At 45.9% G+C, this 26713-nt stretch overlaps 1 pseudogene; it reads right to left on the bottom strand.

Moving 5' to 3' along the window:
• Positions 1-376: 376 nt before the first annotated feature.
• Positions 377-26181, bottom strand: LOC135533838 (protein ELFN1-like; annotated as a pseudogene).
• Positions 26182-26713: the final 532 nt, after the last annotated feature.

Here is a 26713-nt window from a genome sequence, read left to right as displayed (position 1 = left end):
TCGTAAGGTATCAATATCAATCAATCATGATCATATAAGGTATCAATATCAATCAATCATGATCATATCATAAGGTATCAATATCAATCAATCATGATCATATCGTAATGTATCAATATCAATCAATCATGATCATATCGTAAGGTATCAATATCAATCAATCATGATCATATCATAATGTATCAATATCAATCACTCATGATCATATCGTAATGTATCAATATCAATCAATCATGATCATCTAAGGTATCAATATATATCAATCATGATCATATCGTAAGGTATCAATATCAATCAATCATGATCATATTGTAAGGTATCAATATCAATCAATCATGATCATATCAATATAAAGTGTATCAGTATCATATATCAATATCAATCAATCATGATCATATAAGGTATCAATATCAATAAATCATGATCATATCAGGTATCAATATCAATTAACAATACATCATGATCAGATAATATAAGGTGTCAATATCAATCAATCAATCATCCAATCATGATCAGATCAATATACAGTGTATCAGAGAGAAATCATGGGAGAAAAAGAGAGAGGAAGAGAGAGAGAAACAGACAGAGAGGAAGAGAGAGAGAAACAGACAGAGAGGAAGAGAGAAACAGACAGAGAGGAAGAGAGAAACAGACAGAGGAAGAGAGAGAAAGACAGAGAGGAAGAGAGAGAAAAACAAACAGAGAGGAAGAGAGAGAGAAACAAACAGAGAGGAAGAGAGAGAAACAGACAGAGGAAGAGAGAGAGAAACAGACAGAGGAAGAGAGAGAAACAGACAGAGGAAGAGAGAGAAACAGACAGAGAGGAAGAGAGAGAGAAACAGACAGAGGAAGAGAGAGAAACAGACAGAGAGGAAGAGAGAGAGAAACAGACAGAGGAAGAGAGAGAAACAGACAGAGGAAGAGAGAGAAACAGACAGAGGAAGAGAGAGAAACAGACAGAGGAAGAGAGAGAAACAGACAGAGAGGAAGAGAGAGAAACAGACAGAGAGGAAGAGAGAGAAACAGACAGAGGAAGAGAGAGAAACAGACAGAGAGGAAGAGAGAGAAACAGACAGAGAGGAAGAGAGAGAGAAACAGACAGAGGAAGAGAGAGAAACAGACAGAGGAAGAGAGAGAGGAACAGAGAGGAAGACAGAGAGACAGAAAGGAGAGACAGAGAGGGAGGAAGGAAGAGAGAGACAGAGAGGGAGGAAGAGAGAGAGACAGACAGAGAGAAAATTACAAAACGGTGTCTGTCAGCAGTATCAGCTGCCGTTTACTTTTAATGATGTAAAGAAGTACATTCATCTCCTGTAGTAGGTCTGTAGATATGGATACGCCCCGTATGGCACCCTGTTCCCTATATAGTGCACTTGATTCCACTTCCTGTGTCCTAGTATCCATGGAAACCAAGAGCTGTATCCGTGGAAACCGAGAGCTGCTACAAAAATGGTTTAAAAAAAGAAGAAGTAAATAAATAAAAAGCAGCAACCAAAAGCAACAAATGAAAAGGTTGTTGTGACTATATATAGGAAACAGGCTGTCATCTGAGACCCAGCCAGGGTATAAGGGGACAGACTGGGCTAGAAGGACTTCTGGGAACTGTTGCTACCACAGCACTTTGGTCATAGAACGGTTTGAGTTGAGGTACGGGGAGATTCGATGACAGTCGGCCGGTCGGTCCTTTTTGTGCCGTTTGAGTTGTGATTTGGCAAACTAAAACTCAACTGAGGAATGGGACTGGGAGGGAGGAACTACAGGGATTTGGGGGAGGGACAAGGAAGGGACAGAGGAATTGTGGGTAAAAATGAATAAATAAATCTGGGAGTTGTAGGCTACAGTGTTTTCAGGGAGGGTGTTTTTAGAGTTACGAGACGTTTTCTGATTTTGAACAGTGCAGTTGTTAGGGACTTGAAGACATTCATTAGAGATTGGTAGGATTTCAAAATCAAAAACGTACTGCAGGTTAGATCAGTTTGAAGATGGTCTCTCAAAGTCTCAAAGAAGGTTTTCAAATCCCCTCGGTAGAAACACACTAACTAGCTAACTAACTAACAAGACATATTTTTTATGCAAATATAGAGCTTTTTCTCTTTCTTTTGAACAAGATCACCCCCCCCCCCTTCTTGTAGTTTCACAATAAAAGTCCCCTCTGTAATACATCAAGGAACGTTTCAGAATAAGAGTCTGTTCGCAGAGGAAAATAGTGTTCCTTAAGGAAGAGAGAAAGAGTCCTCTGGTAAAAAAAAGAAGAAGAAGAAGAGATCACGAGTGTCTGTCTTCGTCGAGGTTGTTCAGAGGCGGACATTTTATAATGAGGTTGTGCGACGGCCATTTTGAGGTTCTTCTTTCTCCAAAGTCACAACAATAGTCACTGTCACAGGACGTTGCCATGCGATACTCAAATAATAGTACTAATAATATTAATAACGATAATAATAGTAAGAATCACATCTTTAATTCTAACTTGTTTTAATATGTATAAAAGAGCGACGAGGCCGGAGAGAGGTTTTATACAGTGTTTCAACGGTTCTCCTCGGTGCTGTGTCCCAAAGCACAATGTATTCCCTATACAGTGTACAACTTTCTAGGGAAGAAAGTGCTATTTGCGACCCTTGTTGATTTGGCACATACACTGTGGCGTACTCACACTCGTGAGACTACCAGTCCATATAATATCGTGTGTTTGTTGTGTTTCTTTTTTGTGCTCATCCAAAAACCTAGTTTTAGTAGAAACAGCGACAGAATAGTCTTGGAGAAATAGTATCTCAGGATCTTCTGTTAAAAAATTATTTTGAATCAAGTTCTTCATTTGTTGTTTTTTAAAATCGTTTTAATTTCATTTTGGTCCATGTTTTTTAAAAGCTGAGAGAGAGAGGTGTGTGTGTGTCTGTGTCTGTGTGTGTGTGTGTCTGTGTGTGTGTGTGTGTGTGTCTGTCTGTGTGTCTGTGTGTCTGTGTGTGTGTGTGTGTGCGTGTGCGTGTGCGTGTGTGTCTGTGTGTGTGTGTGTGTGTCTGTGTGTGTGTGTGTGTGTGTGTGTGTGTGTGTGTGTGTGTGTGTGTGTGTGTGTCTGTAGATGTTCCAGCTTTAGCAGAGACGTCAATCAGAAACGAATCGCGGAATCTGTAACGCTTCATCTTTCCAGGTGGAATAGAGAGCCCTTAGTCTCCGTACGACCTCCGACCTCCGTCCTCCTACTAACTAAGTAGTGACAGGGCCTCGTCACATCACACGCCACCAGCCCCTTCAGGACTTCTGCTGTGCCGAGACACCTTTCCAATAGTCTAGTATGTCGTGCAGATCCTCGTCCTTGGCGACCTGCAAACTCCTCCGCAGTGCGTGTCCCGCCGCCATGTATTCCTCCTCGTAGTCCTCGTCTCTGTGTCTCTTCCGGTGGAGTTTGAACTTCTCCCAGATGCCGAGCGACGGGGTGCAGGAGTACTCAGGACTGGACTCGTAGCTCAGGTTGTGGTACTGCGGGGACAGCTGTGCGTAGGCTGGAGGAGATCAGATATTAGATCAACACTTTATTCATCCCAGAGGGGATTTTGGTTTGTCAAACTAAGTATATACACACACCCAACTAATCAACCAACCAATCGACCGACTGACCGACCGATCGACCGACAGACCAACCGACCAACCAACCAACCAACCAACCAATTGACCGATCATCCATCCAACCAACCAACCAACCATCCAACCAACCAACCAACCAACCAACCAACCAACCAACCAACCAACCAACCAATTGACCGATCATTCAACCAACCAACCAACCAACCAATTAACCGATCATCCAACCAATCAACCAATCAACCAACCAACCAACCAACAAATTGATCAATCATCCAACCAATCAACCAACCAATCAACCAACCAACCAATTAACCGATGATCCAACCAATCAACCAACCAACCAATCAACCAACCAACCAACCAATCAACCAACAAGCCAACCAACCAATCAACCAACCAACCAATCAACCAACCAATTGATCAATCAATCAACCAACCAACTAATTGACCGATCATCCAACCAACCAACCAATCAACCAAACAATCAACCAACCATCTGATCATCCAACCAATCAACCAACCAATTGAACAATCATCCAACCAACAAACCAATCAACCAACCAACCAATTGACCAATCATCCTACCAACCAACCAACCAACCAACCAATCAACCAACCAATTGACCGATCATTCAACCAACCAATCAACCAGTCAGTGTTACCTAGCTCTCTGGGGTGTCTCCCCAGGGTGAGGGGTTCCAGGATGGAAGAGGGTTTCCTGCTACTCAGCTCCTCAAGCTCGTCAGAGTCAGGGAGGGGGCGCTGGGGGCCCGGGTACGAGTGGCGCTGCTCCTTGTACTGTCGGACCTTATAATAAATATAAACATAATAATACCTCATATCATAATACGACTATGTAGTTATTCTATCACTATACTATATTAATACTACTGTAATACCACTATGTAGTTATCCTATCACTATACTATATTAATTAATACTACTGTAATACCACTATGTAGTTATCCTATCACTATACTATATTAATACCACTGTAATACTACTATGTAGTTATCCTATCACTATACTATATTAATACCACTATGTAGTTATCCTATCACTATACTATATTAATACCACTGTAATACTACTATGTAGTTATCCTATCACTATACTATATTAATACTACTGTAATACCACTATGTAGTTATCCTATCACTATGCTATATTAATACTACTATGTAGTTATCCTATCACTATACTATATTAATACTACTGTAATACCACTATGTAGTTATCCTATCACTATGCTATATTAATACCACTATGTAGTTATCCTATCACTATACTATATTAATACTACTGTAATACTACTATGTAGTTATCCTATCACTATACTATATTAATACCACTATGTAGTTATCCTATCACTATACTATATTAATACCACTATGTAGTTATCCTATCACTATACTATATTAATACTACTGTAATACTACTATGTAGTTATCATATCACTATACTATATTAATACTACTATGTAGTTATCATATCACTATACTATATTGATACTACTATGTAGTTATCCTCTCACTATACTATATTAATACCACTGTAATACTACTATGTAGTTATCATATCACTATACTATATTAATACTACTATGTAGTTATCCTATCACTATACTATATTAATACCACTATGTAGTTATCCTATCACTATACTATATTAATACCACTGTAATACTACTATGTAGTTATCATATCACTATACTATATTAATACCACTATGTAGTTATCCTATCACTATACTATATTAATACTACTGTAATACTACTATGTAGTTATCCTATCACTATACTATATTAATACCACTATGTAGTTATCCTATCACTATACTATATTAATACCACTATGTAGTTATCCTATCACTATACTATATTAATACTACTATGTAGTTATCCTATCACTATACTATATTAATACTACTGTAATACTACTATGTAGTTATCCTATCACTATACTATATTAATACTACTGTAATACTACTATGTAGTTATCCTATCACTATACTATATTAATACTACTGTAATACTACTATGTAGGTATCCTATAACTATACTATATTAATACTACTGTAATACTACTATGTAGTTATCATATCACTGTACTATATTAATACCACTATGTAGTTATCCTATCACTATACTATATTAATACCACTATGTAGTTATCCTATCACTATACTATATTAATACTACTGTAATACTACTATGTAGTTATCCTATCACTATACTATATTAATACTACTGTAATACTACTATGTAGTTATCATATCACTGTACTATATTAATACTACTGTAATACTACTATGTAGTTATCCTATCACTATACTATATTAATACTACTGTAATACTACTATGTAGTTATCCTATCACTATACTTTATTAATACTACTATGTAGTTATCCTATCACTATACTATATTAATACTACTGTAATACTACTATGTAGTTATCCTATCACTATACTATATTAATACTACTGTAATACTACACCCCCCCCCCCCCAGTACCTTCTGGGCCTCTGCCCGTAAGATGGCAGCGGCAGGCGTCCCGGCGGTGTTTCCGGTCGGCGAGGTCTTCTCCATGTACTTGGTGTCAGAGGTTCCCCGGTGCGGCCCGTCGGAGCGGGAGGTGCGCGGGGAGCGGACGGATCCGCTGGAGGAGGTCGAAGGTCGTTTGGATGGAGCTTCCATACTGTGGTGTCTCTGGAGAGGGTGGTGGTAACCTCCTTCAGTAAAAATAACAATTCATATTAGTCAGTTGGTTCATTTGTAAAGATAAATAAATAATAAATATAATAAGGTATAACATTTAATGAGTTATAACATTTAATAGGTTATAACATTTAATGAGTTATAACATGTAATGAGTTATAACATTTAATAAGTTAGAACATTTAATAGGTTATAACATTTAATGAGTTATAACATTTGTAAAGCGCTTTTCAATTTGATTATGATCTCTAAGAGCAAAATGTAATAATAATAAGTTATAACATTTAATGAGTTATAACATTTAATGAGTTATAACATTTAATGAGTTAGAACAGTTAATAAGTTATAACATTTAATGAGTTATAACATTTAATGAGTTATAACATTTAATGAGTTATAACATTTAATGAGTTAGAACAGTTAATAAGTTATAACATTTAATGAGTTATAACATTTAATGAGTTATAACATTTAATGAGTTATAACATTTAATGAGTTATAACATTTAATGAGTTAGAACAGTTAATAAGTTATAACATTTAATGAGTTATAACATTTAATGAGTTAGAACAGTTAATAAGTTATAACATTTCTTAACATTTAATGAGTTATACCATTTAATGAGTTATAACATTTAATAAGTTATAACATTTAATGAGTTATAACATTTAATGAGTTAGAACAGTTAATGAGTTATAACATTTAATAAGTTATATCATTTAATGAGTTATAACATTTCTTAACATTTAATGAGTTATACCATTTAATGAGTTATAACATTTAATAAGTTATAACATTTAATGAGTTATAACATTTAATGAGTTAGAACATTTAGTAACATTTAATGAGTTATACCATTTAATGAGTTATACCATTTAATGAGTTATAACATTTAATAAGTTATAACATTTAATGAGTTATAACATTTACAATAATTCCGATATAACAGGTGCTTTTGACATTGAGGCTGGTGGTAGATCACTGCCTCCTTCAAATCAAAGTTAATCTGTTTTTTTTTCAAGTTTTTTATTTATTTTTTAGATAGAGTGAAGAGTCTGACCGACTGACCAATCAACAGACAGATAGACAGATAGGGCGGCGCACAATTGGTCCAGCGTCATCGGGGATTGGCCGGGGGGTAGGCCGTCAATTGTTAATAAGAATTTGTTCTTTAACTGACTTGCTCAGTTAAATTAAGGTTCAATAAAAAAAATGTTAAAAGATTTGGACGGACGGACGGACGGACGGACAGGTGTGTGTACCTTTATACTGCGGTGACAGGAACCCTGACTGTCTCTGTGGCTGGTCTGAGATCAGCTCTAGTCGGGGTTCAGCGGTCGACACAGAGCCTGACTTGACCCCCTGGGACGACGTTGACTCAGACTTGAGGACGTCAATGCAGTTGGTGATGATCTGGTTCACCTTGTCCACCTCTGAGGCGATGGTGGAGATCTCTGCTACTGAACCCTGAGGAGGAGGAGGAGGAGGAGAGGAGGAGGAGGAGGAGGAGAGGAGGAGGAGAGGAGGAGGAGGAGAGGAGGATGAGGAGAGGAGGAGGAGGAGAGGAGAGGGAGGAGAGGAGAGGAGAGGAGGGGAGAGGAGGGGAGGAGGAGAGGACAGGAGGAGGAGAGGGAGGAGGAGAGGAGGAGAGGAGGAGTAGGAGGAGAGGAGGAGGAGGAGGAGAGGAGGATGAGGAGAGGGAGGAGATGAGGAGGGAGGAGGAGGAGGAGGAGGAGAGGAGGTGGAGGAGGAGGAGAGGAGAGGTGGAGAGGAGGATGAGGAGGAGGAGGAGGAGAGGAGGAGGAGAGGAGGATGAGGAGGAGGAGGAGAGGAGGAGATGAGGATGAGGAGGTGGAGGAGAGGAGGAGGAGGAGGAGGAGGGGAGGAGAGGAGGGGAGGAGAGGAGGAGGAGGAGATGAGGAGAGGAGAGGAGGAGAGGAGAGGAGGAGAGGAGGAGGAGAGGAGGAGGAGGAGAGGAGAGGAGGGAAGAGGAGGGGAGGAGGAGAGGAGAGGAGGAGAGGAGAGGAGGGAAGAGGAGAGGAGGACGAGAATGAGGAGGAGGAAGAATACTTTATTAATCCTCAAGAGATTGGATTCTGCTGTATTCTCCTCCAATACACACACTAGGTTGTAGAGACTGGAGCAGTTCAACCACAGTGCAACCACAGTTCAACCACAGTTCAACCACAGTGCAACCACAGTTCAAAAACAGTGCAACCACAGTTCAACCACAGTTCAACCACAGTGCAACCACAGTTCAACCACAGTGCAACCACAGTTCAGCACAGCGTCAAATGAACAGGTTACCTGAGGGTTGTCTTGTGGAGAGAGACTGCATTCCCTCTCTCTTTCCCTCTCTCTCTCCCACTCTCGTTCCCTCTCTCTCTCCCTCCGGTCCGACAGGTCTCCCACAGTTCCTCGCACTTCGATATAGTTCCCTTTCGTTGCCTTTGGAGTGTCAATGATCTCCTGTAGCATGTACTGGTCCATCTCACAGGTCCCACCCTGGGGAAGGTAGGGCATCCGCGTGAGACTCTCCCCGGCCGAGAGCATCTGTTTCTGGGATAGCTGAGAGATGGACCCCCCCTCCCCCTGTTCCTCCACCACCCTCCAGGTCAGCTCCGTATTTCAGCTCCATCAGGCTCTTCTGTATCTTTCCAATCTTCTTGTTCTTCTCGTCTCGCTGCCTCTTCTTCCTCAGGCAGTGGAACACGAAACTAGAAGAAGAATATTTCATGAAACCATTTTTGAGATTCAATTTCATCATTAATCATTTTCTCGGTTCGATTTTTTCTCTCGCATTTAATCATTGTCTTTGCCACTGAACTCTCCATAATACCGTGACTAAACAACAGACTGCATTGGAATCGTGATGCAGTAAGTGCTGACTCTTTCTTCACTGGCTGTGGAAGACTAACCCCAGTATGAGGACCATGCTGAAGAGACTGCCCAGTATAGTCATGATGTAGTGGGTAGCAGAGGAGTCGTTGGAGGTCCTCTCCAGACCTGCCTTCCTCCCGGTGGAGATGGACAGACAGGTGTGGTTATAACGAAGCTGGTGTCTTATGGACACCACGCAGTAGGTGTAGTCTGAGAGAGAGAGAGAGAGGAGAGAGAGAGAGAGAGAGGGGGAGATAGAGAGGCAGGGAGAGAGAGAGGGAGGGAGAGGGAGGGAGAGAGAGAGAGGGGAGAGAGAGGGAGGGAGAGAGAGAAGGGGTGGGAGAGGGAGAGAGAGAGAGAAGGGAAAATGAGAGAGGGAGAGAGAGAGAGGGAGAGAGGGAGAGAGAGAAAAATGAGAGAGGGAGGGGAAAGTGAGAGAGAGGGAGGGACGGAGAAGGTAGGGAGAGAGGGACGAGAGAGAGGGAAGGAGGGAGGGAGAGGGAGGGAGGGACGAGGGAGGGAGGGAGGGAGGGAGGGAGGGAGGGAGAAGGGGAGGGAGAGAGAGGGGGAGGGATGGAGAAAGTAGGGAGAGAGGGAGGGACAGAGAGAGAGGGAGGGAGAAGGGGAGGGAGAGAGAGGGAGGGGACAGAGAGAGAGGGAGGGAGGGGGAAGGGAGAGAGAGGGGAGGGGACAGAGAGAGAGGGAGGGAGGGGGAAGGGAGAGAGAGAGGGAGGGATGGAGAGGGAGAGGGAAGGGAGAGAGAGAGGGAGGGATGGAGAAGGAGGGGAAGGGAGAAAGAGAGGGAGGGATGGAGAGGGAGGGGGAAGGGAGAGAGAGAGGGAGGGATGGAGAAAGTAGGGAGAGAGGGAGGGAGAAGGGGAGGGAGAGAGAGGGGGAGGGATGGAGAAAGTAGGGAGAGAGGGAGGGACAGAGAGAGAGGGAGGGAGAAGGGGAGGGAGAGAGAGGGAGGGGACAGAGAGAGAGGGAGGGAGGGGGAAGGGAGAGAGAGGGGGAGGGATGGAGAAAGTAGGGAGAGAGGGAGGGACAGAGAGAGAGGGAGGGAGAAGGGGAGGGAGAGAGAGGGAGGGAGGGGGAAGGGAGAGAGAGAGGGAGGGGGACAGAGAGAGAGGGAGGGAGGGGGAAGGGAGAGAGAGAGGGAGGGATGGAGAGGGAGGGGGAAGGGAGAGAGAGAGAGAGAGAGAGGGAGGGAGGGATGGATGGAGAAAGTAGGTAGGGAGAGAGAGAGTAACATTACATGACATTATATATTATATTATAATATTAACTGCAGAGGATACTATTTGGGCCATTTAGTATGCAGACACTGTCTTTTTGCTCCCCCCCACACACACACACACACACACACACACACACACACACACACACACACACACACACACACACACACACACACACACACACACACACACACACACACACACACGCGGGTAGGGATGATCGAAACTATGTCCTACCCGTGTGGGCTTTCAGGTTGTTCAGTTCAAACTCTTCCTTGTGGTTCTTCAGGTTCTTTATGTCAGTGAAGAAGCTGTTGTTGTAGAGAACCAGGATGTACATCTTACTGAAGGGGTGAGGGATCTGGACCGAGATCACTGCTGAGGAGTGGGAGATCTAGAGAGGGACAGAGGGTAGGGAGTAGTGGTCACTACCGAGGAGTGGGAGATCTAGAGAGGGACAGAGAGTAGGGAGTAGTGATCACTGCTGAGGAGTGGGAGATCTAGAGAGGGACAGAGAGTAGGGAGTAGTGGTCACTACCGAGGAGTGGGAGATCTAGAGAGGGACAGAGGGTAGGGAGTAGTGATCACTACCGAGGAGTGGGAGATCTAGAGAGGGACAGAGAGTAGGGAGTAGTGATCACTACCGAGGAGTGGGAGATCTAGAGAGGGACAGAGGGTAGGGAGTAGTGATCACTACCGAGGAGTGGGAGATCTAGAGAGGGACAGAGAGTAGGGAGTAGTGATCACTGCTGAGGAGTGGGAGATCTAGAGAGGGACAGAGAGTAGGGAGTAGTGATCACTACTGAGGAGTGGGAGATCTAGAGAGGGACAGAGAGTAGGGAGTAGTGATCACTACTGAGGAGTGGGAGATCTAGAGAGGGACAGAGAGTAGGGAGTAGTGATCACTACTGAGGAGTGGGAGATCTAGAGAGGGACAGAGGGTAGGGAGTAGTGATCACTACTGAGGAGTGGGAGATCTAGAGAGGGACAGAGAGTAGGGAGTAGTGATCACTACTGAGGAGTGGGAGATCTAGAGAGGGACAGAGAGTAGGGAGTAGTGATCACTACCGAGGAGTGGGAGATCTAGAGAGGGGACAGAGGGTAGGGAGTAGTGATCACTACCGAGGAGTGGGAGATCTAGAGAGGGACAGAGAGTAGGGAGTAGTGATCACTGCTGAGGAGTGGGAGATCTAGAGAGGGACAGAGAGTAGGGAGTAGTGATCACTACCGAGGAGTGGGAGATCTAGAGAGGGACAGAGAGTAGGGAGTAGTGATCACTACCGAGGAGTGGGAGATCTAGAGAGGGACAGAGAGTAGGGAGTAGTGATCACTACTGAGGAGTGGGAGATCTAGAGAGGGACAGAGAGTAGGGAGAAAGGGAGAGAGATGAGAGGGAGAGAGAGAGAGAGAGAGAGAGAGAGAGAGAGAGAGAGAGAGAGAGAGAGAGAGAGAGAGAGAGAGAGAGAGAGAGAGAGAGAGAGAAAGTCCAACCAACACATGTGTAACGGGGGTGGGGGGGGGCAGATTGGCCCCAGACTGGACTCCAACCAACACACGTGATCGCCCTCCTTGACAATGTTCCAACAGGTCGAGACCCAAAAGGTACCGATTGGATGGTTCCATCCGGAACATTTCAAGCTAGCTGTGGATTGGCCTATGGCACATTCTGAACTCTGTAACACACAAACACAACCCTTCGAGCCCGTAGGAACAGCTTCACCTGGGGGCTCACCTGTTTCACCTTCATACTAGGCTTGTTGTTCAGATCCGGGTAGGTGGGGCTGATGCTTATTGGGTCCTCCGGAGACATTCCAGAAGGGCAGTCGTCCAATCCGCAGGGAGAGTACGGTGGGAGGGTCGTAAACTCTGACTGAACAATGATGTTCGGGAAAGAGTTGCTTCCGTCGTCGGTACACACCTAAAACAACAACAACAACCATCATCATCATCATCATCATCATCAAAATAACCAGAGCAATAATTATACAAATATTGTTATAAAAGTAATCATAACAATAACAATTTTTATTTTTATTTTATCTTTATTTAACTAGGCAAGTCAGTTAAGAACAAATTCTTATTTTCAATGACAACCCTTGAACAGTGGGTTAACTGGTCTAGGAACAGTGGGTTAACTGGTCTAGGAACAGTGGGTTAACTGGTCTAGGAACAGTGGGTTAACTGGTCTAGGAACAGTGGGTTAACTGGTCTAGGAACAGTGGGTTAACTAGTCTAGGAACAGTGGGTTAACTGGTCTAGGAACAGTGGGTTAACTGGTCTAGGAACAGTGGGTTAACTGGTCTAGGAACAGTGGGTTAACTGGTCTAGGAACAGTGGGTTAACTAGTCTAGGAACAGTGGGTTAACTGGTCTAGGAACAGTGGGTTAACTGGTCTAGGAACAGTGGGTTAACTGGTCTAGGAACAGTGGGTTAACTGGTCTAGGAACAGTGGGTTAACTGGTCTAGGAACAGTGGGTTAACTGGTCTAGGAACAGTGGGTTAACTGGTCTAGGAACAGTGGGTTAACTGGTCTAGGAACAGTGGGTTAACTGGTTTAGGAACAATGGGTTAACTGGTCTAGGAACAGTGGGTTAACTGGTCTAGGAACAGTGGGTTAACTGGTCTAGGAACAGTGGGTTAACTGGTCTAGGAACAGTGGGTTAACTGGTCTAGGAACAGTGGATTAACTGGCCTAGGAACAGTGGGTTAACTGGCCTAGGAACAGTGGGTTAACTGGTCTAGGAACAGTGGGTTAACTGGTCTAGGAACAGTGGGTTAACTGGTCTAGGAACAGTGGGTTAACTGGTCTAGGAACAGTGGGTTAACTGGTCTAGGAACAGTGGGTTAACTGGTCTAGGAACAGTGGGTTAACTGGTCTAGGAACAGTGGGTTAACTGGTTTAGGAACAATGGGTTAACTGGTCTAGGAACAGTGGGTTAACTGGTCTAGGAACAGTGGGTTAACTGGCCTAGGAACAGTGGGTTAACTGGCCTAGGAACAGTGGGTTAACTGGTCTAGGAACAGTGGGTTAACTGGCCTAGGAACAGTGGGTTAACTGGTCTAGGAAAAGTGGGTTAACTGCCTGTTCAGGGGCAGAACGACAGATTTGTACCTTGTCAGCTCGGGGATTTGAACTTGCAACCTTCCGGTTACTAGTCCAACGCTCTAACCACTAGGCTACAATAACAATAATTGATTTGTAAAGCTCATTTCCCACGCTCAATGAACGTAGAATATAACACGATGTAGTGTATTCTAACAGCTATGAACGATACACCGTTACTATGACAACCTACTATGATGGCCTACGCTGTCTCAACACTCTATCATGGCATCATACCAGATGCATTTCTGTATCTTTCAAGTTTACATATCTTGAAAACATGATTGCTGACAAGCAAAACATTTTGGGAATATATCAACAACGGACAAATGAAACAAATACCAAAAGATAGTTCATTTCAGGGTGGATTTTTAAAAATATTTTGTAAATGATAATAATCATGATCTGTTTTAGTCGACCCACCATAGTGAGCATGTGTAGAGCGTTGCGTGTCGCAGGCATCCGGGGGTTCTGACTGAGGAGGCTGTAGCCTGAGAACCCGGCCGGAGTATCACACACCATCCTCTCGTTGGTCCTGGTCGGGAACACGCGGAGGTCACCAGTGTTTGGGTCAAATCAAAAGTTTAAGGCAGTCAATGCAGGAAGTCATTTTAATTTACATAATAAAAAAATAAAATAAAAAATGGGACACACTTTTTAAATAAATAGCTTCTACTTTTCAGTTTATTGACAAGTCATTGAAAATAAATTGAATATTCAATTTTGCTTCAACTTGTGCTTTATCACCTGTTGGGGAAGACTGCCAACCAGCGTAGAAATCCCAACAGCTCACAGGAGCAGTTGAACGGGTTGGTGTAGAGTTCACACGTCGTTAATCTACTGAGCCCCGTAAACAAGCCTCCGTCCAGCACTTGAATCCTGTTCATGGAGAGGTCAACGTTCTCTATGTTAGGACACTCCTCAAAGGTGTTGGGGGTGACTGCCTCGATCAGGTTGGCCTGTAGGTAGAGGTACTGCAGCTTCCCCAGCCCTCTGAGGATTCCCTCTGTTAGGTTCCTCAGACGGTTAAACCCCAACTGCAGCACCTGGTAGGAAGGAGAAGGTAAGAGAGGGTAAGGTAGGAAAGGGTAAGGTAGGGTAAGGTAACATGAGGTAAGATAAGGTATGGTAAGGTAATGTGAGAAGACAACGTGAGATAAGGTAACGTGAGGTAAGGTGATGTGAGGTAAGGTAACGTGAGGTAAGGTGATGTGAGGTAAGGTAACGTGAGGTAAGGTGAGATAAGGTGATGTGAGGTAAGGCAACGTGAGGTAATGTGAGGCAAGGTAAGGTGAGATAAGGTGATGTGAGGTAAGGTAACGTGAGGTAAGGTGAGAAGGTAACGTGAGGTGAGGCAACGTGAGGTAAGTTAACATAAGGTAACGTGAGGTAAGGTAACTTGAGGTAAGGTAACATGAGGTAAGGTAAGGTAACATGAGGTAAGGTGAGGTAAGGTAACGTGAGGTAAGGTAACATAAGGTAACGTGAGGTAAGGTAACGTGAGGTGAGGTAAGGTAACATGAGGTAAGGTAACATAAGGTAACGTGAGGTAAGGTAACATAAGGTAACGTGAGGTAAGGTAACAGGAGGTAAGGTAACATAAGGTAACGTGAGGTAAGGTAACATGAGGTAAGGTAACATAAGGTAACGTGAGGTAAGGTAACGTGAGGTAAGGTAACGTGAGGTGAGGTAAGGTAACGTGAGGAAAGGTAACATAAGGTAACGTGAGGTAAGGTAACGTGAGGTAAGGTAACATGAGGTAACGTAACATAAGGTAACGTGAGGTAAGGTAACATGAGGTAAGGTAACGTGAGGTAAGGTAACGTGAGGTAAGGTAACATAAGGTAACGTGAGGTAAGGTAACGTGAGGTAAGGTAACATGAGGTAAGGTAACATAAGGTAACGTGAGTTAAGGTAACATGAGGTAAGGTAACGTAAGGTAAGGTAACGTGAGGTAAGGTAACATGAGGTAAGGTAACGTGAGGTAAGGTAACGTGAGGTGAGGTAACATGAGGTAAGGTAACGTGAGGTAAGGTAACGTGAGGTGAGGTAAGGTAACGTGAGGTAAGGTAACATAAGGTAACGTGAGGTAAGGTAACATGAGGTAAGGTAACGTGAGGTAAGGTAACGTGAGGTGAGGTAACATGAGGTAAGGTAACGTGAGGTAAGGTAACGTGAGGTGAGGTAAGGTAACGTGAGGTAAGGTAACATAAGGTAACGTGAGGTAAGGTAACATGAGGTAAGGTAACGTGAGGTGAGGTAAGGTAACGTGAGGTAAGGTAAAGTGAGGTGAGTTAAGGTAATGTGAGGTAAGGTAACATGAGGTAAGGTAAAGTGAGGTGAGGTAAGGTAACGTGAGGTAAGATAAGGTAACGTGAGGTGAGGTAACATGAGGTGAGGTAACGTGAGGTATGTTAAAGTGAGGTAAGGTAACGGGAGGTGAGGTAACGTGAGGTAAGGTAACGTGAGGTAAGGTAACATAAGGTAACATAAGGTAAGGTAACATGAGGTAAGGTAACATAAGGTAACGCGAGGTAAGGTAACATAAGGTAACGTGAGGTAAGGTAACATGAGGTAAGTTAACGTGAGGTAAGGTAACATAAGGTAACGTAAGGTAACATGAGGTAAGTCAACGTGAGGTAAGGTAACGTGAGGTGAGGTAAGGTAAAAATCAGGTAAGGTAACATGAGGTAACGTGAGGTAAGGTAACATGAGGTAAGGTAACGTGAGGTGAGGTAACATGAGGTAAGGTAACGTGAGGTAACGTGAGGTAAGGTAACGTGAGGTAAGGTAACAGGAGGTAAGGTAACATAAGGTAACGTGAGGTAAGGTAACATAAGGTAAGGTAACGTGAGGTAAGGTAACATGAGGTAAGGTAACGTAAGGTAAGGTAACTTGAGGTAAGGTAACATGAGGTAAGGTAACGTGAGGTGAGGTAAGGTAACGTGAGGTAAGGTAACGTGAGGTAAGGTAACGTGAGGTGAGGTAACATGAGGTAAGTTAACGTGAGGTAAGGTAACGTGAGGTGAGGTAAGGTAACGTGAGGTAAGGTAACATAAGGTAACGTGAGGTAAGGTAACATGAGGTAAGGTAACGTGAGGTGAGGTAATGTAACGTGAGGTAAGGTAACATGAGGTAAGGTAAAGTGAGGTGAGTTAAGGTAACGTGAGGTAAGGTAACATGAGGTAAGGTAAAGTGAGGTGAGTTAAGGTAACGTGAGGTAAGGTAACATGAGGTAAAGTAAAGTGAGGTGAGGTAAGGTAACGTGAGGTAAGATAAGGTAACGTAAGATAAGGTAACATGAGGTGAGGTAACATGAGGTGAGGTAACGTGAGGTAAGGTAAAGTGAGGTAAGGTAACGGGAGGTGAGGTAACGTGAGGTAAGGTAACGTGAGGTAAGGTAACATGAGGTAAGCTAACATAAGGTAACGTAAGGTAAGGTAACATGAGGTAAGGTAACATAAGGTAACGCGAGGTAAGGTAACATAAGATAACGTGAGGTAAGGTAACATGAGGTAAGTTAACGTGAGGTAAGGTAACATAAGGTAACGTAAGGTAAGGTAACATGAGGTAAGTTAACGTGAGGTAAGGTAATGTGAGGTGAGGTAAGGTAAAAATCAGGTAAGGTAACATGAGGTAACGTGAGGTGAGGTAACTTGAGGTGAGGTAAGGTAACGTGAGGTAAGATAAGGTAACATGAGGTAAGGTAACGTGAGGTAAGGTAACGTGAGGTGAGTTAAGGTGAGGTAAGGTAACGTGAGGTAAGGTAACGTGAGGTGAGGTAAGGTAATGTGAGGTAAGGTAACATGAGGTAACGTAACGTGAGCTAAGATAAGTTAACATGAGGTAAGGTAACGTGAGGTAAGATAAGGTAACATGAGGTAAGGTAACATGAGGTAAGGTAACATGAGGTAAGGTAACGTGAGGTGAGGTAAGGTAATGTGAGGTAAGATAAGGTAACATGAGGTAAGGTAACGTGAGGTGAGGTAAGGTAACGTGAGGTGAGGTAAGGTAATGTGAGGTAAGGTAACATGAGGTAACGTAACGTGAGGTAAGATAAGGTAACATGAGGTAAGGTAACGTGAGGTAACGTAACGTGAGGTAAGATAAGGTAACATGAGTTAAGGTAACGTGAGGTAACGTAACGTGAGGTAAGATAAGTTAACATGAGGTAAGGTAACGTGAGGTAAGGTAAGTTAACATGAGGTAAGGTAACATGAGGTAAGGTAACATGAGGTAAGGTAACGTGAGGTGAGGTAAGGTAACGTGAGGTGAGGTAAGGTAACATGAGGTAAGGTAACGTGAGGTAAGGTAACATGAGGTGAGGTAAGGTAACATGAGCTGAGGTAAGGTAACGTGAGGTAAGGTAAGGTAACGTGAGGTATCGTGAGGTAAGGTGAGGTGAGGTAAGGTAACGTGAGGTAAGGTAAGGTAAGGTAAGGTGAGGTAAGGTGAGGTGAGGTAAGGTAACATGAGGTAAGATGACGTGAGTTAGGTAACGTGAGGTGAGGTAAGGTGAGGTGAGGTAAGGTAATGTGAGGTAAGATAACGTGAGGTGAGGTGAGGTAAGGTGAGGTGAGGTAAGGTAGCGTGAGGTAGGATAACATGAGGTAAGATAACGTGAGGTAAGGTAAGGTGAGGTGAGGTAAGGTAACGTGAGGTAAGGTAACGTGAGGTAAGGTGAGGTGAGGTAAGGTAACGTGAGGTAAGGTAAGGTATGGTAAGGTAATGTGAGGTAAGGTAAGGTAACGTGAGGTAAGGTAACATGAGGTGAGGTGAGGTAAAGTGAGGTGAGGTAAGGTAACGTGAGGTAAGGTAACATAAGGTAACGCGAGGTAAGGTAACGTGAGGTAATGTGATTGAAGGTAATGTACCAATTGGCACACTTCTCCCTACGTAGTTCACCAGAGCCCCAGGAATCACTGTGATGTTCAGGACCAACCTGCAGGTTGAACTGGGCCGAGAAGGCTCCATCCTCCACGTACGAGATCTCGTTCTTGGTGAGGTTGAGGTACGTCAGGTTCCCAAAGCGGCTGAGCGACGAGAAATGGATACTCTTGATCTTATTCTCGTTGAGCCTCAGGTCCACGATGGTGCTGTTCAAAGCAGACTTTATTTAAAGTGCATTTAAACTTGCAATAACACACTTTACAAAACAAACAGACGAAGGTCAACAGGTTGATACAGGTCTTTCTTTTCTTCAAATTTACAGTGAACCATTCACATGACAACAAGTAAAACCTAACTAGAAGTAAACATAGATGAACAAAGGAAAATAAAGCACACAGAATGCCTAAACAATGGCTTCTGCCTGGGGTTGCAAAATTCCCAAATTTACAAAATTCCTAATTTTCCCAAGTTTCCCAGGTTATCCAAAAATCCCGGTTGGAATATTTCTGGAATCAGTTGGGAATAAGCAGGAAATCTGGGGAATACAATTTATGCAATTTAATCAAATGAAAATAAGAAAATGCATCCAAGAACAGTTGGGACAATAGAACATATCAATAACACAGATTATGTTTCCCTCACGACGCCAGGACAGCGGAGTCAATCACCACCTTCCGGAGACACCTGAAACCCCACCTCTTTAAGGAATACCTAGGATAGGATAAAGTAATCCTTCTCTGCCCCCCCTTAAATGATTTAGATGCACTATTGTAAAGTGGCTGTTCCACTGGATGTCATAAGGTGAATTCACCAATTTGTAAGTCGCTCTGGATAAGAGCGTCTGCCAAATGACTTAAATGTAATGTAAATGATGTTTAAATAAAATCACTGATTACAAACCCCCCTATCAGGGACACTATCTCTGCCATGGTTACCTGTTGATGTGGGTAGGGACCCTATCTCTGCCATGGTTACCTGTTGATGTGGGTAGGGACCCTATCTCTGCCATGGTTACCTGTTGATGTGGGTAGGGACCCTATCTCTGCCATGGTTACCTGTTGATGTGGGTAGGGACCCTATCTCTGCCATGGTTACCTGTTGATGTGGGTAGGGACCCTATCTCTGCCATGGTTACCTGTTGATGTGGGCAGGGACCCTATCTCTGCCATGGTTACCTGTTGATGTGGGTAGGGACCCTATCTCTGCCATGGTTACCTGTTGATGTGGGTAGGGACCCTATCTCTGCCATGGTTACCTGTTGATGTGGGTAGGGACCCTATCTCTGCCATGGTTACCTGTTGATGTGGGTAGGGACCCTATCTCTGCCATGGTTACCTGTTGATGTGGGCAGGGACCCTATCTCTGCCATGGTTACCTGTTGATGTGGGTAGGGACCCTATCTCTGCCATGGTTACCTGTTGATGTGGGTAGGGACCCTATCTCTGCCATGGTTACCTGTTGATGTGGGTAGCGACCCTATCTCTGCCATGGTTACCTGTTGATGTGGGCAGGGACCCTATCTCTGCCATGGTTACCTGTTGATGTGGGCAGGGACCCTATCTCTGCCATGGTTACCTGTTGATGTGGGCAGGGACCCTATCTCTGCCATGGTTACCTGTTGATGTGGGTAGGGACCCTATCTCTGCCATGGTTACCTGTTGATGTGGGTAGGGACCCTATCTCTGCCATGGTTACCTGTTGATGTGGGTAGGGACCCTATCTCTGCCATGGTTACCTGTTGATGTGGGCAGGGGCCCTATCTCTGCCATGGTTACCTGTTGATGTGGGTAGGGACCCTATCTCTGCCATGGTTACCTGTTGATGTGGGTAGGGACCCTATCTCTGCCATGGTTACCTGTTGATGTGGGTAGGGACCCTATCTCTGCCATGGTTAGGGTCCTGTGTGGCTCAGTCGGTAGAGCATGGCGCTTGCAACGCCAAGCGTCGTGGGTTCGATTCCCGCTGGGGCCACCCATATGTAAAAGTAGTGGCCCCAGTGGCCCCCTATCTCTGCCATGGTTACCTGTTGATGTGGGTAGGGACCCTATCTCTGCCATGGTTAGGGTCCTGTGTGGCTCAGTCGGTAGAGCATGGCGCTTGCAACGCCAAGCGTCGTGGGTTCGATTCCCGCTGGGGCCACCCATATGTAAAAGTAGTGGCCCCAGCCGACTTGTAAGTCGCTTTGGACAAAAGCGTCTGCTAAATGGGATATATATATGGTTACCTGTTGATGTGGGCAGGGACCCTATCTCTGCCATGGTTACCTGTTGATGTGGGTAGGGACCCTATCTCTGCCATGGTTACCTGTTGATGTGGGCAGGGACCCTATCTCTGCCATGGTTACCTGTTGATGTGGGCAGGGACCCTATCTCTGCCATGGTTACCTGTTGATGTGGGTAGGGACCCTATCTCTGCCATGGTTACCTGTTGATGTGGGCAGGGACCCTATCTCTGCCATGGTTACCTGTTGATGTGGGTAGGGACCCTATCTCTGCCATGGTTACCTGTTGATGTGGGTAGGGACCCTATCTCTGCCATGGTTACCTGTTGATGTGGGTAGGGACCCTATCTCTGCCATGGTTACCTGTTGATGTGGGCAGGGACCCTATCTCTGCCATGGTTACCTGTTGATGTGGGCAGGGACCCTATCTTTGCCATGGTTACCTGTTGATGTGGGTAGGGACCCTATCTCTGCCATGGTTACCTGTTGATGTGGGTAGGGACCCTATCTCTGCCATGGTTACCTGTTGATGTGGGCAGGGACCCTATCTCTGCCATGGTTACCTGTTGATGTGGGTAGGGACCCTATCTCTGCCATGGTTACCTGTTGATGTGGGTAGGGACCCTATCTCTGCCATGGTTACCTGTTGATGTGGGTAGGGACCCTATCTCTGCCATGGTTACCTGTTGATGTGGGTAGGGACCCTATCTCTGCCATGGTTACCTGTTGATGTGGGTAGGGACCCTATCTCTGCCATGGTTACCTGTTGATGTGGGTAGGGACCCTATCTCTGCCATGGTTACCTGTTGATGTGGGTAGGGACCCTATCTCTGCCATGGTTACCTGTTGATGTGGGTAGGGACCCTATCTCTGCCATGGTTACCTGTTGATGTGGGCAGGGACCCTATCTCTGCATTGGTTACCTGTTGATGTGGGTAGGGAACCTATCTATGCCATGGTTACCTGTTGATGTGGGTAGGGACCCTATCTCTGCCATGGTTACCTGTTGATGTGGGTAGGGACCCTATCTCTGCCATGGTTACCTGTTGATGTGGGTAGGGACCCTATCTCTGCCATGGTTACCTGTTGATGTGGGTAGGGACCCTATCTCTGCCATGGTTACCTGTTGATGTGGGCAGGGACCCTATCTCTGCCATGGTTACCTGTTGATGTGGGCAGGGACCCTATCTCTGCCATGGTTACCTGTTGATGTGGGCAGGGACCCTATCTCTGCCATGGTTACCTGTTGATGTGGGCAGGGACCCTATCTCTGCCATGGTTACCTGTTGATGTGGGCAGGGACCCTATCTCTGCCATGGTTACCTGTTGATGTGGGCAGGGACCCTATCTCTGCCATGGTTACCTGTTGATGTGGGCAGGGACCCTATCTCTGCCATGGTTACCTGTTGATGTGGGTAGGGACCCTATCTCTGCCATGGTTACCTGTTGATGTGGCAGGGACCCTATCTCTGCCATGGTTACCTGTTGATGTGGGTAGGGACCCTATCTCTGCCATGGTTACCTGTTGATGTGGGCAGGGACCCTATCTCTGCCATGGTTACCTGTTGATGTGGGTAGGGACCCTATCTCTGCCATGGTTACCTGTTGATGTGGGCAGGGACCCTATCTCTGCCATGGTTACCTGTTGATGTGGGTAGGGACCCTATCTCTGCCATGGTTACCTGTTGATGTGGGTAGGGACCCTATCTCTGCCATGGTTACCTGTTGATGTGGGTAGGGACCCTATCTCTGCCATGGTTACCTGTTGATGTGGGTAGGGACCCTATCTCTGCCATGGTTACCTGTTGATGTGGGTAGGGACCCTATCTCTGCCATGGTTACCTGTTGATGTGGGTAGGGAACCTATCTCTGCCATGGTTACCTGTTGATGTGGGTAGGGACCCTATCTCTGCCATGGTTACCTGTTGATGTGGGTAGGGACCCTATCTCTGCCATGGTTACCTGTTGATGTGGGCAGGGACCCTATCTCTGCATTGGTTACCTGTTGATGTGGGTAGGGAACCTATCTATGCCATGGTTACCTGTTGATGTGGGTAGGGACCCTATCTCTGCCATGGTTACCTGTTGATGTGGGTAGGGACCCTATCTCTGCCATGGTTACCTGTTGATGTGGGTAGGGACCCTATCTCTGCCATGGTTACCTGTTGATGTGGGCAGGGACCCTATCTCTGCCATGGTTACCTGTTGATGTGGGTAGGGACCCTATCTCTGCCATGGTTACCTGTTGATGTGGGTAGCGACCCTATCTCTGCCATGGTTACCTGTCGATGTGGGTAGGGACCCTATCTCTGCCATGGTTACCTGTTGATGTGGGTAGCGACCCTATCTCTGCCATGGTTACCTGTTGATGTGGGTAGCGACCCTATCTCTGCCATGGTTACCTGTTGATGTGGGCAGGGACCCTATCTCTGCCATGGTTACCTGTTGATGTGGGTAGGGACCCTATCTCTGCCATGGTTACCTGTTGATGTGGGTAGGGACCCTATCTCTGCCATGGTTACCTGTTGATGTGGGTAGGGACCCTATCTCTGCCATGGTTACCTGTTGATGTGGGTAGGGACCCTATCTCTGCCATGGTTACCTGTTGATGTGGGCAGGGACCCTATCTCTGCCATGGTTACCTGTTGATGTGGGCAGGGACCCTATCTCTGCCATGGTTACCTGTTGATGTGGGTAGGGACCCTATCTCTGCCATGGTTACCTGTTGATGTGGGTAGGGACCCTATCTCTGCCATGGTTACCTGTTGATGTGGGCAGGGACCCTATCTCTGCCATGGTTACCTGTTGATGTGGGTAGGGACCCTATCTCTGCCATGGTTACCTGTTGATGTGGGTAGGGACCCTATCTCTGCCATGGTTACCTGTTGATGTGGGCAGGGACCCTATCTCTGCCATGGTTACCTGTTGATGTGGGTAGGGACCCTATCTCTGCCATGGTTACCTGTTGATGTGGGTAGGGACCCTATCTCTGCCATGGTTACCTGTTGATGTGGGCAGGGACCCTATCTCTGCCATGGTTACCTGTTGATGTGGGTAGGGACCCTATCTCTGCCATGGTTACCTGTTGATGTGGGCAGGGACCCTATCTCTGCCATGGTTACCTGTTGATGTGGGTAGGGATCCTATCTCTGCCATGGTTACCTGTTGATGTGGGCAGGGACCCTATCTCTGCCATGGTTACCTGTTGATGTGGGTAGGGACCCTATCTCTGCCATGGTTACCTGTTGATGTGGGCAGGGACCCTATCTCTGCCATGGTTACCTGTTGATGTGGGTAGGGACCCTATCTCTGCCATGGTTACCTGTTGATGTGGGCAGGGACTCTATCTCTGCCATGGTTACCTGTTGATGTGGGTAGGGACCCTATCTCTGCCATGGTTACCTGTTGATGTGGGTAGGGACCCTATCTCTGCCATGGTTACCTGTTGATGTGGGTAGGGACCCTATCTCTGCCATGGTTACCTGTTGATGTGGGCAGCGACCCTATCTCTGCCATGGTTACCTGTTGATGTGGGTAGGGACCCTATCTCTGCCATGGTTACCTGTTGATGTGGGTAGGGACCCTATCTCTGCCATGGTTACCTGTTGATGTGGGTAGGGACCCTATCTCTGCCATGGTTACCTGTTGATGTGGGTAGGGACCCTATCTCTGCCATGGTTACCTGTTGATGTGGGTAGGGACCCTATCTCTGCCATGGTTACCTGTTGATGTGGGTAGGGACCCTATCTCTGCCATGGTTACCTGTTGATGTGGGCAGGGACCCTATCTCTGCCATGGTTACCTGTTGATGTGGGCAGGGACCCTATCTCTGCCATGGTTACCTGTTGATGTGGGTAGGGACCCTATCTCTGCCATGGTTACCTGTTGATGTGGGTAGGGACCCTATCTCTGCCATGGTTACCTGTTGATGTGGGTAGGGACCCTATCTCTGCCATGGTTACCTGTTGATGTGGGTAGGGACCCTATCTCTGCCATGGTTACCTGTTGATGTGGGTAGGGACCCTATCTCTGCCATGGTTACCTGTTGATGTGGGTAGGGACCCTATCTCTGCCATGGTTACCTGTTGATGTGGGCAGGGACCCTATCTCTGCCATGGTTACCTGTTGATGTGGGCAGGGACCCTATCTCTGCCATGGTTACCTGTTGATGTGGGTAGGGACCCTATCTCTGCCATGGTTACCTGTTGATGTGGGTAGGGACCCTATCTCTGCCATGGTTACCTGTTGATGTGGGTAGGGACCCTATCTCTGCCATGGTTACCTGTTGATGTGGGCAGCGACCCTATCTCTGCCATGGTTACCTGTTGATGTGGGTAGGGACCCTATCTCTGCCATGGTTACCTGTTGATGTGGGCAGGGACCCTATCTCTGCCATGGTTACCTGTTGATGTGGGTAGGGACCCTATCTCTGCCATGGTTACCTGTTGATGTGGGTAGGGACCCTCTCTCTGCCATGGTTACCTGTTGATTTGGGTAGGGACCCTATCTCTGCCATGGTTACCTGTTGATGTGGGTAGGGACCCTATCTCTGCCATGGTTACCTGTTGATGTGGGTAGGGACCCTATCTCTGCCATGGTTACCTGTTGATGTGGGTAGGGACCCTATCTCTGCCATGGTTACCTGTTGATGTGGGTAGGGACCCTATCTCTGTCATGGTTACCTGTTGATGTGGGCAGGGACCCTATCTCTGCCATGGTTACCTGTTGATGTGGGTAGGGACCCTATCTCTGCCATGGTTACCTGTTGATGTGGGTAGGGACCCTATCTCTGTCATGGTTACCTGTTGATGTGGGTAGGGACCCTATCTCTGTCATGGTTACCTGTTGATGTGGGTAGGGACCCTATCTCTGCCATGGTTACCTGTTGATGTGGGTAGGGACCCTATCTCTGCCATGGTTACCTGTTGATGTGGGCAGGGACACTATCTCTGCCATGGTTACCTGTTGATGTGGGCAGGGATCGCTTCATATGGGGGCTGGTTCTTACCTGTTGATGTGGGCAGGGATCGCTTCATATGGGGGCTGGTTCTTTCCTGTTGATGTGGGCAGAAATGGCTTCATATGGGGGCTGGTTCTTACCTGTTGATGTGGGCAGGGATCGCTTCGTACGGGGGCTGGTTCTGGCTGCAGATAGCCAACCACACGAAGCCCTTCTCCCCCTCAATCAGCCAACAGTCGCCCGTCACCGTGGGAAATTGGATGATTGACAGTAGGGCAAAGCCATAGAGGAAGGCAAACCAACTGTTCGCCGACAACGCCACCGAAACCCCGCCCACTCTGTTGTTAAACACCGCCTCTAGGGGTTGTGTTGGCATTCCGATGATGACGTCCATGTTGTTGATTTATAGTTGTTTTTGTTTATTTATCCAGGTTAGCGTCACTGCGAGGAAGAGAAGTGTAAAGAATGATGATTGTTATCACAGTCCAATTTCCATCTGGCATGGATTCATAAAGTCTTCTCGTCTTCTAGTTGAACCTATCCAACGAGCACCTTGTGCCCTGTGATCTCCAGAGCTATACAGCCTTTACCAATCAGCTCTCCACTGTGTCGTTGGTCCACCCAGCAGTATAAGGCAGGGTTGGGTTGGAAGGAGAGAGTATTTAGGCCCTTCCTAGTTTTTGTCTCAGGTAAGTCACACACACAAAAAAGCAAAGGTTTTAAAAGGAACTCGTCGTTCTCTCAGGTTAGTCCGTAGGAAGGACACAACATCAATTTCACTTGCGGACCCATTCGTTTTTTTGGGGAGATGGTCTTCTGATTGGTCTGGAGGAAGGATGGGTCCTCATTTGATTGGTCTGGAGGAAGGATGGTCCTCCTTTGATTGGTCCGGAGGAAGGACGTTCCTCCTTTGATTGGTCCAGAGGAACGGAGAAGAGTTAGAGGGAAGTACCTTGACGTAGCTCATTGGACAGAGTCTCCGCACCTTTTATTTATGCACTTTGCTCAGATTGGAGAGATCAATCTGAGCCTCCATTGAGATTGGGAGATCAATCTGAGCCTCCATTTACATTGAGAGATCAATCTGAGCCTCCATTTACATTGAGAGATCAATCTGAGCCTCCA

Source organism: Oncorhynchus masou, unplaced genomic scaffold, assembly GCF_036934945.1.
Source record: "Oncorhynchus masou masou isolate Uvic2021 unplaced genomic scaffold, UVic_Omas_1.1 unplaced_scaffold_2702, whole genome shotgun sequence".
Taxonomy (NCBI): domain Eukaryota; kingdom Metazoa; phylum Chordata; class Actinopteri; order Salmoniformes; family Salmonidae; genus Oncorhynchus; species Oncorhynchus masou.
This window is presented reverse-complemented; position numbering and strand designations above follow the sequence as displayed.